The sequence below is a fragment of the Bufo bufo genome, chromosome 1 (assembly GCF_905171765.1).
Source record: "Bufo bufo chromosome 1, aBufBuf1.1, whole genome shotgun sequence".
In the NCBI taxonomy this organism is placed as follows: domain Eukaryota; kingdom Metazoa; phylum Chordata; class Amphibia; order Anura; family Bufonidae; genus Bufo; species Bufo bufo.
Genome location: NC_053389.1, coordinates 537,002,505 through 537,018,956, shown reverse-complemented (window position 1 = coordinate 537,018,956; position 16,452 = coordinate 537,002,505).

Below are 16,452 nucleotides of genomic sequence, written 5' to 3'. Positions count from 1 at the left end.
GCTTGGCCTTTGCAAAAGCTCATCTGGACAAAGAAGAAGACTTCTGGTCTTCTGTGTTATGGTCAGATGAAACAAAAATTGAATTGTTTGGTCACAATGATGTTTCCTTCATTTGGCGGAAAAAAGGAGAAGCCTTCAACCCAAAGAACACCATCCCCACTGTCAAACATGGTGGTGGGAACCTAATGCTTTGGGGGCGTTTTTCAGCCAATGGACCAGGGAACCTAATCACAGTAAACGGCACCATGAAAAAAGAGCAATACATGAGGATTCTCAACGACAACATCAGGCAGTCTGCAGAGAAACTTGGCCTTGGGCACCAGTGGACATTTCAGCATGACAATGACCCAAAACACACAGCAAAAGTGGTGAAAAAATGGTTAGCAGACAACAACATTAACGTTTTGGAGTGGCCCAGCCAGAGTCCAGACTTGAATCAATAGAGAATCTGTGGAGGGAGCTAAAGATCAGGGTGATGGCATGAAGACCCTACAACCTGAAAGATTTGGAGCTTATTGCTAAAGATGAATGGGCAAAAATACCTGTGGAGACATGCAAAAAGCTGGTCTGCAATTATAGGAAGTGTTTGATTGCTGTAATAGCCAATAAAGGCTTTTCTATTGATTATTGAGAGGGGTGTAAATAATTTTGGACACTTTTTGCTCAAATGTAAATAAAAGCTGAGAATTATTTTTTTCCACAATAATGACTTTTGTACATCGTCTTATTATCTTTTGGGAGACACCTATGTCATTTCTCGTCAGAAAAATACTTATACTTGCTGGTTGAATAAAAGTAACTTTAAATTTGCCAGGGGTATGAAAAATTATGGGCAGCACTGTATGTAAATGAGGCAAGTAAGGAACCCAAGGGGCTGTTACTAACGTTTTTGGAGCTCAGCCACGCCCACTGTGAAGGAGCCCAGCACCGCCCCGGATCCACTGGGCGTGGCTGGGCTCCAGAAACGTTAGTAACAGACCCTTGGGCACCTTACTTGGTTTATTTACATATATATAAAATCGTTTTTTTTGCCTAAATAAAAGCATTTACAGCTATGGGGAATGTATATTGTGGAAGTGCTAGCGGCGATCTAGCAGCGCATGTCCGCAGCTCTATAGGCAAAATCCAGGTGACAGAATCACTTTAAGATAAGGCAAGCAGAATTGCGTTATGGATTCCGTTACCACGGACCATAACGCAATTTTATGACGGAATGCATAACGGGCCTTTAGAGGCATTCCATTATTCATTTTATCATAATAGAAGTCTATGAGCTGCAAGACGGATCAGTTCCGTTTCCGTTATGCAGGGGAGTCCTTTCCTGATCCTAAGTCCTTCCCTGCATAACGGAAACGGGACGGATCCGTTTTGCAGCCCATAGACTTCTATTATGATGGAATGAATAAGAGAATGCCTCTAAAGGCATTCCGTTATGCATTCCGTCATAGAATTGCATTATGGTCCGTGGTAACGGAATTCATAACGCAAATCACCTTTTACCAGTAAATGAAGAGTGAATGAATTTCATAACCTGAAATTCGCTCATCTCTAATATATATATATATATACAGTACAGACCAAAATTTTGGACACACCTTCTCATTCAAAGAGTTTTCTTTATTTTCATGACTATGAAGGCATCAAAACTATTAACACATGTGGAATTATATACATAACAAACAAGTGTGAAACAACTGAAAATATGTCATATTCTAGATTCTTCAAAGTAGCCACCTTTTGCTTTGATTACTGCTTTGCACACTCTTGGCATTCTCTTGATGAGCTTCAAGAGGTAGTCCCCTGAAATGGTCTTCCAACAGTCTTGAAGGAGTACCCAGAGATGCTTAGCACTTGTTGGCCCTTTTGCCTTCACTCTGCGGTCCAGCTCACCCCAAACCATCTCGATTGGGTTCAGGTCCGGTGACTGTGGAGGCCAGGTCATCTGGCGCAGCACCCCATCACTCTCCTTCATGGTCAAATAGCCCTTACTTTCAAAGTTTTCCAAATTTTTTGACTGACTGACCTTCATTTCTTAAAGTAATGATGGCCACTCGTTTTTCTTTACTTAGCTGCTTTTTTCTTGCCATAATACAAATTCTAACAGTCTATTCAGTAGGACTATGTAATGACCGGCGTCACGCACAGGGAGGGAAAAGGGAAAGCCCTGCCCAAGGGAGAGGGAAAGGTGGTGACCCCTGACTCACCTTGCGGCTGGCACCTGACTGCCCTGACGTCCCTAGACGGGTTCCTCACCCGTGCGGCGATCACGTGCCTAAACCCTGGCTTTCCCTAAAATGAGCCCTAGATAGTGAACGGGCCGGTTGGATCGCTAGTCCGCACCACTGACACTAAGAGGGAAACACCAGGGAGAGGACAGACAATACAGACAAAGACATACACCCAGGTGGGCGACCACAGCAGACCACAAAGGTCCAACAGGGATCCGGAGGGTAGCGTTCTGGACCAACAACCAGAGAACGCAGCAACACAGCTCCAGAGGGTCAGAATAGAAGTCCAGGCAGGAAGCTCTATATCTGGCAACCAGAGAAGTGTGAGAGGGGAATATAAGGAGTTTGGGAGTGCTGGACAAGGAACAGCTGAGGAGAAGGAGCTACGGATCCCTGAGTGAGCCAAAAAGGTTTGCAAAGCAAACCCAGAAAGCTACTATAAGGAAACAGCCCTATCTTACATAGAGCGCGCAGCCAACCGCTGCGACTTCCTGACCCCGGGTATAACGGAGTCAGGCGTGGTTCTTGACACCCTCGTGATAGTACCCCCCTCTCTACGAGGGGCCTCCGGACACTCAGGACCAGGTCTCTCAGGATGAGAGGCATGAAAAACCCGAACTAGCCTGTCGGCGTTTACCTCAGACGCAGGAACCCACATTATTTCCTTGGGACCGTAACCTCTCCAATGCACCAGATATTGAAGAGAGCAGCGGACCCGACGAGAATTAACAATTTTGGATATCTGAAACTCTAGATTACCATCCACAACAACAGGAGGGGGTGGCAGCAGTGACGGTTCTAGAGGTGGAACATATTTTTTGAGTAACGACTTATGAAAGACATTATGGATTTTAAAAGTCTGAGGTAACTCCAGGTCGAAAAGCCACGGGGTTGATGATGGCTACAATTTTGTAAGGACCAATAAACTTAGGACCCAGTTTCCAAGAGGGAACCTTCAATTTAATTTTCCTAGTAGACAACCACACATAGTCATTCACTCCTAGGTCTGGACCTGGCGACCGTCTCTTATCAGCCATGCATTTGTATTTACCTCCCATATTTTTCAGGTTAGCTTGCACCTTCTGCCATACCGATGAAAGAGATGACGAAAACCGTTCCTCTTCGGGAACCCCAGAAGACCCCCCCTCTTTGAAAGTACAGAATTGGGGATGAAAACCATATGCACCAATAAATGGTGACTTGCCAGTGGATTCCTGACGACGATTATTTATGGCAAACTCAGCTAACGGTAAATATGATGACCACAACTCTTGGTTTTCAGACACAAAACATCTTAGATATGTCTCCAGGTTTTGGTTGGTACGCTCAGTCTGTCCATTCGACTGAGGATGGAAAGCTGAGGAAAAGGACAAGTGTACCCCCAAATGGGAACAAAAAGCTTTCCAAAATTTAGAAATAAACTGGGTACCCCGATCCGAAACAACATCGGAGGGGACCCCGTGAAGCATCACGATTTCACTGACGAATACCTGAGCAAAAGTCTTAGCATTAGGTAGTGCGGGTAACGCAATGAAGTGTACTATTTTGCTAAACCTGTCCACTACTACCAAAATAACTCTTTTACCCGCAGACAAAGGTAAGTCAGTGATAAAATCCATTGACAGATGTGTCCATGGTCTATTGGGAATGACGAGTGGTAATAGAGACCCTGCAGGACGTGTATGTGAAACTTTTGCGCGCGCACAGGTAGAACAAGAAGACACAAAATCCAATACATCCTGACGCAACCTTGGCCACCAAAAACGACAAGACAATAGCTCCAAGGTTGCTTTACTACCCGGGTGCCCAGCAAGTGCCGAATTATGATGTTCCTTTAATAGTTCGAAACGCAGGTTCAACGGTACAAACAATTTCTCTGAGGGGCAAGAGACCGGGGCGTCCCCCTGGGCCTCTAACACCTTCCCCTCCAGAGCAGAGTGTACCGCAGAAACAGCCACTCCTCTTTGTAGAATGGGTACCGGATCACTCACATTACCCCCTCCAGGGAAACAACGAGATAGTGCATCAGCCTTGGTATTCTTTGCCCCAGGACGATAGGTAATCACAAAGTTAAACCTGGTAAAAAATAGCGACCACCTAGCTTGTCTAGGGGTGAGACGCTTAGCTGATTCGAGGTACAGAAGATTTTTGTGGTCCGTAATCACAGTGAAGGGGTGGACTGCCCCCTCTAAAAAGTGACGCCATTCTTCAAACGCTAGTTTAATAGCTAATAGTTCCCTATTGCCAATATCGTAGTTCTTTTCTGCTGTAGATAGTTTTTTAGAAAAGAAGGCACAAGGACGCCATTTGCCAGGAGACAGACCCTGAGACAGCACTGCCCCCACTCCCACCTCTGACGCATCGACTTCAACATTAAAAGGCTGAGAGACATAAGGTTGGACTAGTACAGGTGCCGAGGTAAGCCTCTCTTTTAGAAAGGAAAAAGCAACTTTAGCGGCGTCAGACCATTTAGAAAAATCAGTCCCCTTCCTAGTCATGTCAGTAAGGGGTTTTACAATAACTGAATAATTTTTAATGAATTTCCTATAGAAATTCGCGAAGCCCAAGAACCGTTGCAGCGCTTTGAGGTTCTCAGGAAGATCCCAATCTAAAATTGCCTGGACCTTCCTAGGATCCATACGGAAACCTGAAGCAGATAAAAAATAACCTAGGAATTGTATCTCCTGAACGGCGAAGACACATTTTTCAATTTTAGCATATAATTCATTCGTCCGTAGGACCTGCAGTACTTGTCTGACATGCACCTTATGTGTTCTCAGATCAGACGAATAAATTAAAATATCATCTAGGTATATTACCACAAACCTGCCGATTAGATGACTAAAAATGTCATTAACGAAATGTTAAAAGACGGCAGGAGCATTGGTCAGACCGAAAGGCATAACTAGATTTTCATAATGCCCCTCAGGGGTGTTAAAAGCTGTCTTCCACTCATCCCCCTCCTTGATACGAATCAGATTGTAGGCCCCCCTAAGATCAAGTTTGGAGAACCACCTAGCACCCGCAATCTGGTTAAACAGGTCAGGAATGAGAGGAAGAGGGTATGGGTCTCGGATGGTTATCCGATTTAATTCGCGAAAATCTAGGCAAGGACGTAGGCCCCCATCTTTCTTTTTAACGAAGAAAAACCCTGCATCCACGGGTGAAGAAGAGGGTCTGATGTGTCCTTTAGCCAAGCTCTCGGAGATATAATCCTTCATGGCTTGTCTCTCTGGACCCGAAAGATTATATAACCTGGTCTTGGGTAATTTTGCGCCGAGAATAAGGTTAACCGGGCAATCATAAGGACGGTGAGGTGGTAACTTCTGACAACCCTTTTCAGAAAAAACGTCCTCAAAGTCCGAAATAAATGTAGGTATGGTAGTTATGAAGGCGACTAAGCAATTGCTCTTTAAGCAATTTTCTCTGCAATGCTCACTCCACTCCGATATCCCCCTGGCCTGCCAATCCACCACTGGATTGTGCGCTACCAACCAGGGAAGGCCCAGCACTACCGGAGTGGGAAGCCCCTCCAGAACATAACATGAAAGTATATCGTTATGGTGGTCCCCTACCCGAAGGTGTAAATTATGAACAATGTGGGTGAGGTTTCTCTGAGACAGAGGATCAGAATCAATAGCGAATATGGGAATAGGTCTCTGTAGCGTACAGAGAGACAAACCCATAGTGCGGGCAAAATGGGCATCTATCAAATTTACCCCTGCTCCACTGTCTAGAAAGAAAGAAATAGTCTCCGTCTTAACACCAAAAACAATAACCGCTGGCAACACAAATTGCGATGTACGTATGGAGGAAACGTATACCCCCCGGCTGACATCCTCCACACAGGCTGGGGTTAGTAGTTTTCCGACGGTCTTTTGTTTCTGAGGAAAGAAGGACAGACATTAATGAAATGACCCCTCTCCCCACAAAAAAACAAACCCCACGCCTACGGCGAACCTCAGGAGGACGGACCTGACGAGTAGTTCCTCCTAGCTGCATAGGCTCGTCTAAGTCCGTACAGACTAACTGCTGCTTGGAAGGGGTTACCAATTGCTCCGTTTTTTTCAACCTGTCCCTAAGGCGTCTATCTATTCGGATAGAAAGGGACATAACCGCATCAAGGGAAAAGGGGGTCTCATATAATGCAAGCGCATCCTTAACCCTTTTGGATAACCCAGAGCAGAACTGACTCCTAATAGCCGGGTCATTCCATTGGGTATCCATAGCCCACCTACGGAAGTCAGAGCAATACTCCTCTACCGGCCGCTCTCCTTGTAGGAGTCTCCGTAATCTTGATTCAGCCAGTGCGACTCAGTCAGGGTCATCATATATGAGACCCAAGGCCCCGAAAAACTCATCCACTGACCGAAGAGCCTGGGAATAAGTGGGTAAAGAGAACGCCCAGGACTGCGGGTCCCCCTGAAGCAGGGAAATAACAACCCCCACCCGCTGTTCTTCATTATCAGAGGAGTAAGGGCGCAGTTTAAAATATAATTTACAGGCCTCATGGAATGTCAAAAACTTGTCCTTCCCCCAGAAAATCTGTCAGGGAGAGGGACCTTGGGTTCCGCAACAACCTGGTTACCAGTAGCAACCGCTGGGCTTGCGGTCAGTTGTAATTGCTGCTGTTGCTGGAGGACCGACGCCTTCAATCCTGCCACCTCCAAAGACAGGCCATGAAATTGTTTGGACAGAGCAGCAATTTGATCCATACTGGATTCTAAGTAGGTAAAAAAAAAAAATTTTTTTTTTTATTTTTTTTTTTACCTACACAAAATAAGGGCCAGATATAATGTAATGACCGGCGTCATGCACAGGGAGGGAAAAGGGAAAGCCCTGCCCAAGGGAGAGGGAAAGGTGGTGACCCCTGACTCACCTTGCGGCTGGCACCTGACTGCCCTGACGTCCCTAGACGGGTTCCTCACCCGTGCGGCGATCACGTGCCTAAACCCTGGCTTTCCCTAAAATGAGCCCTAGATAGTGAACGGGCTGGTGGGATCGCTAGTCCGCACCACTGACACTAAGAGGGAAACACCAGGGAGAGGACAGACAATACAGACAAACACATACACCCAGGTGGGCGACCACAGCAGACCACAAAGGTCCAACAGGGATCCGGAGGGTAGCATTCTGGACCAACAACCAGAGAACGCAGCAACACAGCTCCAGAGGGTCAGAATAGAAGTCCAGGCAGGAAGCTCTATATCTGGCAACCATAGAAGTGTGAGAGGGGAATAAAAGGAGGTTGGGAGTGCTGGACAAGGAACAGCTGAGGAGAAGGAGCTACAGATCCCTGAGTGAGCCAAAAAGGTTTGCAAAGCAAACTCAGAAAGCTACCATAAGGAAACAGCCCTATATTACATAGAGCGCGCAGCCAACCGCTGCGACTTCCTGACCCCGGGTATAACGGAGTCAGGCGTGGTTCTTGACACCCTCGTGACAGACTATCAGCTGTGTATCCACCTGACTTCTCCTCAACGCAACTGATGGTCCCAACCCCATTTATAAGGCAAGAAATCCCACTTATTAAACCTGACAGGGCACACCTGTGAAGTGAAAACCATTTCAGGGGACTACCTCTTGAAGATCATCAAGAGAATGCCAAGAGTGTGCAAAGCCGTAATCAAAGCAAAAGGTGGCTACTTTGAAGAACCTAGAATATGACATATTTTCAGTTGTTTCACACTTTTTTGTTATGTATATAATTCCACATGTGTTAATTCATAGTTTTGATGCCTTCAGTGTGACTCTACAATTTTCATAGTCATGAAAATAAAGAAAACTCTTTGAATGAGAAGGTGTGTCCAAACTTTTGGTCTGTACTGTATATATATATATATATATATATATATATATAAAAAAAAACAAATTGGTATAGATAATAGGTAACAGCGGCTACACCCACAGATCAGTATTGGATATGAGGTGCTCTCCTCCAAAAGGCCTCACCTCAAGCCTAGGTAGACAGAGTATATATACAAATTTAAGAGGGGCACTCTCTGCAGAAGGGAACACACATGAGTCGTGAAATAGATTATCAATATATTTAATTGGATATCTTCACTGCAAAATAACAATCATGGGCAATCCCTAAAATGTTAAAATATTAATACACACAATAGAATCACATCAATCAGTGTAAAATAAATTCCTAAAATCAATATGTGAAGGAAGTAGGTAAGTAGTCCACCATATATATATCTCCTTATCAGGGATAGTGGGTCCTTAATTGTAATCTGATCGTAATATCTTCAAAGGAGAGATTAAAGTGCACTCGTGCCGTTCCTTAATGAAAATATGCAATATGAGCAGTCCAAAAAATATATACCGTTGTCCTGTTTAAATACTGTAATAGAGTAATGAGCGAGCACTCATACACTTGGCAACCAAATTGACATGTGCAGAAAATATTTATTAAATCCCCATAAAATACAAGTAATAAAATTTATAAGAACAATGTAGCAATAATATACAACATTACAGTCACATATATTGTGGTAGATATGATCGACACTATATTCATATGACTCAATAGTGTCGATAAATTCAATAATATATATCACACCAAGAAACTTCAAGTATATGCCGTTATTTGGGAAAGAGGGGGTATTATCTTCTAGCGCTCTATCCCAATTTGGGAAACTGAATGTCACTGAAAATGTTGTAGGTGTATTCACTGGGAGTGCAATATGTTCATAAAGTGTCCACAGGAATCCTGATAATGTGAAAAGTCTCTTATAGCATATCCTTTTAAGGTCGATATGAGCTTTGGATTGAAGAAAACTTTAAATAGATATTTGGCTTACCGTCTAGCGTCTGCTTTCTCCCTATTGCTTCAATGGAGCTTTAAATATTTGCCGGCTTATTCAGTCGCTCCATACAGCAAGCTGGTTTAAATTTCGCGGGAGTTCCAAAGATCGCGGGAGTTGCCACTCTGTTCCGCAATTTCCTTTGGTGCAGCTTTCGACGATAAGAATAGTTAATCCTTTACTGTAGAGATTTTCTTCTGTATGGCCATACAGTATTATCGGAGGCTTTTCAATGCAGGTACATCACTTGTTTCACCATACGCGTTACGGGTAGATTCACTCTCCCTTCCTCAGTGGTCAAGTGTCTGCCTGCTCTGCCTCCATTTTTATCCATTCCTTTGATTGCTTCCCAAATCTCGGACACCTGTTGTTCATGCTACTCCCAGTTTGCAAGGGAATCCTCCCACATAATCAAGGGATAATTCTATACAGCCTTGATTTAACCCCTTAAGGACATAGGACGTACCGGTACGCCCTATTTCCCGAGTCCTTAAGGACACAGGACGTACCGGTACGTCCTGACTTAAAATCTGTATTCCGGCGCCCGAGGGGTTAAACGGAACGGGATTTCGGCTGAAATCCTTCAGCCGGCATCCTGTGACAACGCCAGGGGGGGTCATGTGACCCCCCCGTGTCGGCGATCGCAGCAAACCGCAGGTCAATTCAGACCTGCGGTTTGCTGCGCTTTTTGCAGTTTCTGATCCCCGCGGTCCCTGACCGCGGCGATCAGAAACTTTAGAGTGGCTAAAATCTATATTTTTCACCCCCCCCCTGCACCCCTGCATGATTTGATTTTGGTGTCGCATGCGGTGGGGGCGTTGCGGGAGGCGGGCGGTGCGGCAGGCGGGATCGCGATCCCCCGCCCGCCTCCCCATGAACGATCGTTGGCTTCTAGTGGGTATACCAGGGTGCCAGCACATTGCTGGCACACTGGTATAAACGGCTGACATCTGTGCAGATGTCAGCCGTTTAACCCTTTCCATACCGCGGTCCGTACGGACCGCTGTATGGAAAAAGTTAACTGTCATCGGTCAGGGAGCTCCCTCCCTCTCCATCGGGGGGCTGCTGTGCCTTTGCAGCCCCCCGATGGAGAGGGAGAGAGCCCCCAGAGAGCCCCCCTCAGCCCTGTGCTTACCCTTCCCCGTCTGCGAAGTTCTGAGCAGACGGGGAGGGTTCCCATGGCAACAGGACGCCTGCTCAGGCGTCCTGCTGTCCATGGTGCTGAACAGATCTATGCTGAAAGCATAGATCTGTTCAGTGTAAGTAAAATACAGTACAGAACAATATATATTGTACTGTACTGTATTATACAGACATCAGACCCACTGGATCTTCAAGAACCAAGCGGGTCTGGGTCAAAAAAATGTAAAAAAAAAGTGAAAAAAGTTAAGATAAAAAAAAATAACATTTATCACTGAATAAAAATTAAAAAAATAAAATAAACTACACATATTAGGTATCGCCGCGTCCGTAACGACCTGATCTATAAAATGGTCATGTTACTTTCCCCGCACGGTGAACGCCATAAAAATAAAAAAATAAAAACTATGAGAAAATTGAAATTTTGCCCACCTTACTTCCCAAAAAAGGTAATAAAAGTGATCAAAAAAGTCGCATGTACGCCAAAATAGTACCAATCAAACCGTCATCTCATCCCGCAAAAAATGAGACCCTACTCAAGATAATCGCCCAAAAGCTGAAAAAACTATGGCTCTTAGACTATGGAAACACTAAAACATGATTTTTTTGTTTCAAAAATGAAATCATTGTGTAAAACTTACATAAATAAAAAAAAAGTATACATATTAGATATCGCCGCGTCCGTATCGACCGGCTCTATAAAAATATCACATGACCTAACCCCTCAGATGACCACCGTAAAAAAATAAAAATAAAAACAGTGTAAAAAAAAGCCATTTTTTGCCATCTTATGTCACAAAAAGTGTAATAGCAAGCGATCAAAAAGTCATATGCACCCCAAAATAGTGCCAATCAAACCGTCATCTCATCCCGCAAAAAATGAGACCCTACTCAAGATAATCGCCCAAAAACTGAAAAAACTATGGCTCTTAGACTATGGAGACACTAAAACATTTTTTTGGTTTTAAAAATGAAGTTATTGTATAAAACTTACATAAATAAAAAAAATGTATACATATTAGGTACCGCCGCATCCGTGACAACCTGCTCTATAAAATTACCACATGATCTAACCTGTCAGATGAATGTTGTAAATAACAGAAAAAAAAAAACGTGCCAAAAAAGCTATTTCTTGTTACCTTGCTGCACAAAAAGTGTAATATAGAGCAACCAAAAATCATATGTACCCTAAACTAGTACCAACAAAACTGCCACCCTATCCCGTAGTTTCTAAAATGGAGTCACTTTTTTGGAGTTTCCACTCTAGGGGTGCATCAGGGGGGCTTCAAATGGGACATGGTGTCAAAAAAACAGTCCAGCAAAACCTGCCTTCCAAAAACCGTATGGCATTCCTTTCCTTCTGCGCCCTGCCGTGTGCCCGTACAGCGGTTTACGAACACATATGGGGTGTTTCTGTAAACTACAGAATCAGGGCCATAAATAATGAGTTTTGTTTGGCTGTTAACCCTTGCTTTGTAACTGGAAAAAAAATATTAAAATGGAAAATCTGCCAAAAATTTGAAATTTTGAAATTGTGTCTCTATTTTCCATTAAATCTTGTGCAACACCTAAAGGGTTAACAACGTTTGTAAAATCAGTTTTGAATACCTTGAAGGGTGTAGTTTCTTAGATGGGGTCACTTTTATGGAGTTTCTACTCTAGGGGTGCATCAGGGGGGCTTCAAATGGGACATGGTGTCAAAAAAACAGTCCAGCAAAATCAGCCTTCCAAAAACCAAACGGCGCACCTTTCACTCTGCGCCCCGCTGTGTGGCCGTACAGTAGTTTACGGCCACATATGGGGTGTTTATGTAAACAGCAGAGTCAGGGCAATAAAGATACAGTCTTGTTTGGCTGTTAACCCTTGCTTTGTTAGTGGAAAAAATGGGTTAAAATTGAAAATTAGGCAAAAAAATGAAATTCTCAAATTTCATCCCCATTTGCCAATAACTCTTGTGCAACACCTAAAGGGTTAACGACGTATGTAAAATCAGTTTTGAATACCTTGAGGGGTGTAGTTTCTTAGATGGGGTCACTTTTAGGGAGTTTCTCCTCTAGGGGTGCATCAGGGGGCTTCAAATGGGACATGGTGTCAAAAAACCAGTCCATAAAAATCAGCCCTCCAAAAACAAAACGGCGCACCTTTCACTCTACGCCCTACTGTGTGCCCGTACAGTAGTTTACGGCCACATATGGGGTGTTTCTGTAAATGGCAGAGTCAGGGCAATAAAGATACAATCTTGTTTGGCTGTTAACCCTTGCTTTGTTAGTGGAAAAAATGTGTTAAAATGAAAAATTTGACAAAAAAATTAAATTCTCAAATTTCCTCCCCATTTGCCAATAACTCTTGTGCAACACCTAAAGGGTTAATAATGTATGCAAAATCAGTTTTGAATACCTTGAGGGGTGTAGTTTCTTAGATGGGGTCATTTTTGGGTGGTTTCTATTATGTAAGCCTCGCAAATCGACTTCAGACCTGAACTGGTCCCTAAAAATTGAGTTTTTGTAAATTTCTGAAAAATTTCAAGATTTGCTTCTAAACTTCTAAGCCTTATAACATCCCCAAAAAATAAAATATCATTCCCAAAACAATTCAAACATGAAGTAGACATATGGGGAATGTAAAGTCATCACAATTTTTTGGGGTATTACTATGTATTACAGAAGTAGAGAAACTGAAACTTTGAAATTTGCAAATTTTTCCAAATTTTTGGTAAATTAGGTATTTTTTTGTGCAAAAAATAATAATTTTTTTGACTTCATTTTACCAGTGTCATGAAGTACAATATGTGACGAAAAAACAATCTCAGAACGGCCTGGATAAGTCAAAGCGTTTTAAAGTTATTAGCACTTAAAGTGACAATGGTCAGATTTCCAAAAAATGGCCTGGTCCTTAAGGTGAAAATGAGCCCGGTCCTTAAGGGGTTAAAAAAAAAAAAAAAAAAAAAAATTTTCTTTTTCTTTTCCTCTTGCAGTTTCCATGCGTTTTTTATGCGTTTTTTTGGGGACACATGCGTTTTTTGGCCCAGATGTCCCAATTGGTGTGATATATCATTATGTGAAATATAAACTTGATATCTGATTGCCAACACTTATAAAATGACTTTTTATAATAAAATATTACTAAACAAATTTTCAAGATTAAAATATCAATATAAGAATATAAAACAATAAATAATAAATGTGAGGAATCTTGAAAGTTTCATAGGAATCCTAGAGTTTGATACAATTATTCGGATTTGATAGAGAAAGAAGGGTGGGTATCTCGGAGCCAAGGACACGTCGCAGCGCCGATAGACGGCCTAGCATGCGACATGCCGTCGGCCTCGAGACATCCAACCTACATAAATCCAAAAATTTCCAACTCCGAATTAAGGCCTTTCGGTTGTAGAGATCCAAATTCATAAATGCGTCTGGATTCTATCCTAGACATTTGTCTAATAAAATCACCGCCTCTCCAGTGTTTCTCCACCTTCTCCAGTGCCGAAAACACCAGACTTGATGGATCCTGATTATGCATCTCTTTATAATGTTTAGATAGGGAATGTTTATCGTACCCCTTCCTGATGTTGGCAATATGTTCGGCCACTCTTTTTTTGAATGGCCTCTTGGTACGTCCTATATATTGTCTGTTACAGGGGCACTGGAGAAGGTAGATAACTCCACTGGAGTCACATGTAAGACAATCTTCTATCTCCCAATTATAGTTGTTCTGAGTCGAGGGGACATTAGTCGTCAGGCGGGGTTTTTTATTCATTCTACAACCCATACACCTTCCACATTTATAAAAACCCTTCAAACTCAGCCAAGTTCCTGAAAAACTCAACTTATTCTGTTTCCACGGTTTTACGGTAGGGGCCACCTTGATACCTAGATTGGGTGCCCTAGTGAAGGTAATCGTCGGAACAGTCGGGAGTAAGTGTCCTACAATTTTGTCATTCAACACATGGTGCCAATGGGTTTTAATAATTTTCTGAATCTTCCTATAATTCTCATTAAATGGAAGAACAACTCTAATGGCTTCTTTATTTAGTGTTTTATCTTCCTCATTATCCATCTCATTTTTATCTTTATTGTCCTCCTTATTAAAGAACTCTCTTCTATCTAATTTCCTAATTTGGTTGAGTGACTCCTCCACTAAGTTTTCAGGATATTCCTTCTCAATAAATTGTCTTTTCATCTCAATGGCTTCCATCTCAAAAGTATGTCCCTCTGTGCAGTTCCGCTTAATCCTACGGAACTGACCAGAGGGAACATTTGTCAGCCATTTCGGCAGGTGACAGCTAGAAAAATCGATATAACTATTTCTAGCTGTGGATTTACAAAATGTCTCACATATATATTTATTATCAGATTGTGTGATTAATAAATCCAAGAATTCGGTGCTCTCCTTTATGTTTGAGGTAAAGACCAGATTTAAATTATTAATATTGATTGTTTCTAGGAATTTTTCCAATTCTTCTTTACTCTTTTTCCAGATGAAGATCACATCATCTATATAACGGCGCCACAGGGCCAGATCCGTCCCCAGCCTTGGCTTGATGTGGTTATATTCCCACTCGGCCAAGAATAAATTAGCATAGCTGGGGGCGAATCTGGTCCCCATGGCGGTACCCCGCTTCTGCAGGAAGAATTCCCCCTCAAAAAAGAAGTAGTTGTGGCTCAGGATATACTCTATTCCTTTCGTTATAAACTCTTTTTTTATTGCTCCATACGAGCCATCTCTTATTAATTGCATTTTTACAGCATCAATTCCTTGCTGATGTTCAATCACAGTATAAAGTGACTGAACATCAAGTGTACCCATAATCCATCCAGTCTGGACATCTAAGTTTTCCAGAATCTGTATGATTTGGGTCGTATCTTTAATATAGGAATTGGTTTTCTTGACTATTGGCTGTAACTGTACGTCTATATATTTGGACAGGTTGGATGTGATAGATCCAATCCCTGAGACGATAGGGCGTCCTGGGGGATCATTCGGATTTTTGTGCACTTTGGGCAGACAGTAGAAGCATGGTAGCCTCCTCTGTGTGCCCAAAATGAAATCCAGTTCCTGCTGTGATATCGTACCATTATCCAATCCGTCCATACTGTATCTCCTGAGCTCCAACTCAAATCTCTCAAGGGGGTCTCCCCCCAATTTTTGATAGGTCTCCCCATCTGAGAGTTGTCGGAGACATTCCCTATTATAATTAATTGTGTCCATCACCACTACTGCACCTCCCTTATCCGCGGGGCGTATAGTGATGGAGTGGTTTTTTTGTAGTAGTTTCAATGCCTCAAACTCTCCTCTGGTAAGATTGTTTGTGGCTCTTGGTCTAGCCTTTAGTTTGCAAATATCTTCCTCTACACACTTCTGAATGGCTCCTATTTCTTTGCTAATTTCACTCCTTGGGAACATATTTGATTTATTTTTTAGGAGGTTTTTGTTAGGGTTTTTTGTCTTTTTTACGTTTTTTTCAACTATCACTTTCTCATTCCTCACAATTGGATTTTTGATAAAATATTTTTTGAGGCAGATATTCCTTATTAGTTTTTGTACTCCTATATACGTAGAGAATTTATCCATCTTATTGGTGGGGGCAAACTTCAGACCTTTCTCTAACAGATTATTTTGGGTTTTAGTCAGGGTGGTTGAACTTAAGTTAATTATTGCGCTGAGATCCGTTGCTAGTGATGTCTTTTGTGATATGTGTCTCTTCCTCTTACTTCGTCTTGTCTTTCTGACCCTCCTCTGTGTCTTGAGTGTTGGTATCTTACTTGTTCTATGTGGTTCATCTTTTGGGGTGCATGGTGATCCTGTCTCTGTGATATGTGATGTTGTCCCTTCCCTGTGTTCTGGTATTGATAAGTGCTCTTGGGTCTTAAATTGTAGTGATGTGTCGGTGATTCTAAACTGTGATTGGGAGGTGTCCTTTCTCTGTGCCGTATTCGTGCTCTGTGATGTGCTGGGGTATGATCTAAAAAATGCCGATCAGACAGCTCCTCATATCTGTTAGTCACAGAGATTGAGTAGCTGTCTGATAAGCCCTGCCGATCCCTATCCCCTTCCCTTTTCTTCCCTTTTGGGATCTCATTCTGTGATAAGGGAATTTGTTCCCCAGATCTTTCACCCTGGTGATTTCTCTGTGTATTCTGGTGTTTTTTAGTTTTTTTATTAATGATCTCACTCTCAATTTTATCTAATCCACTACAGAGTCTTTGTTGCCACATTTCAAATTCACTATTTCTAGAGAATTTTTCAAGGTGGTCTTTTAATTTTCCAATTTT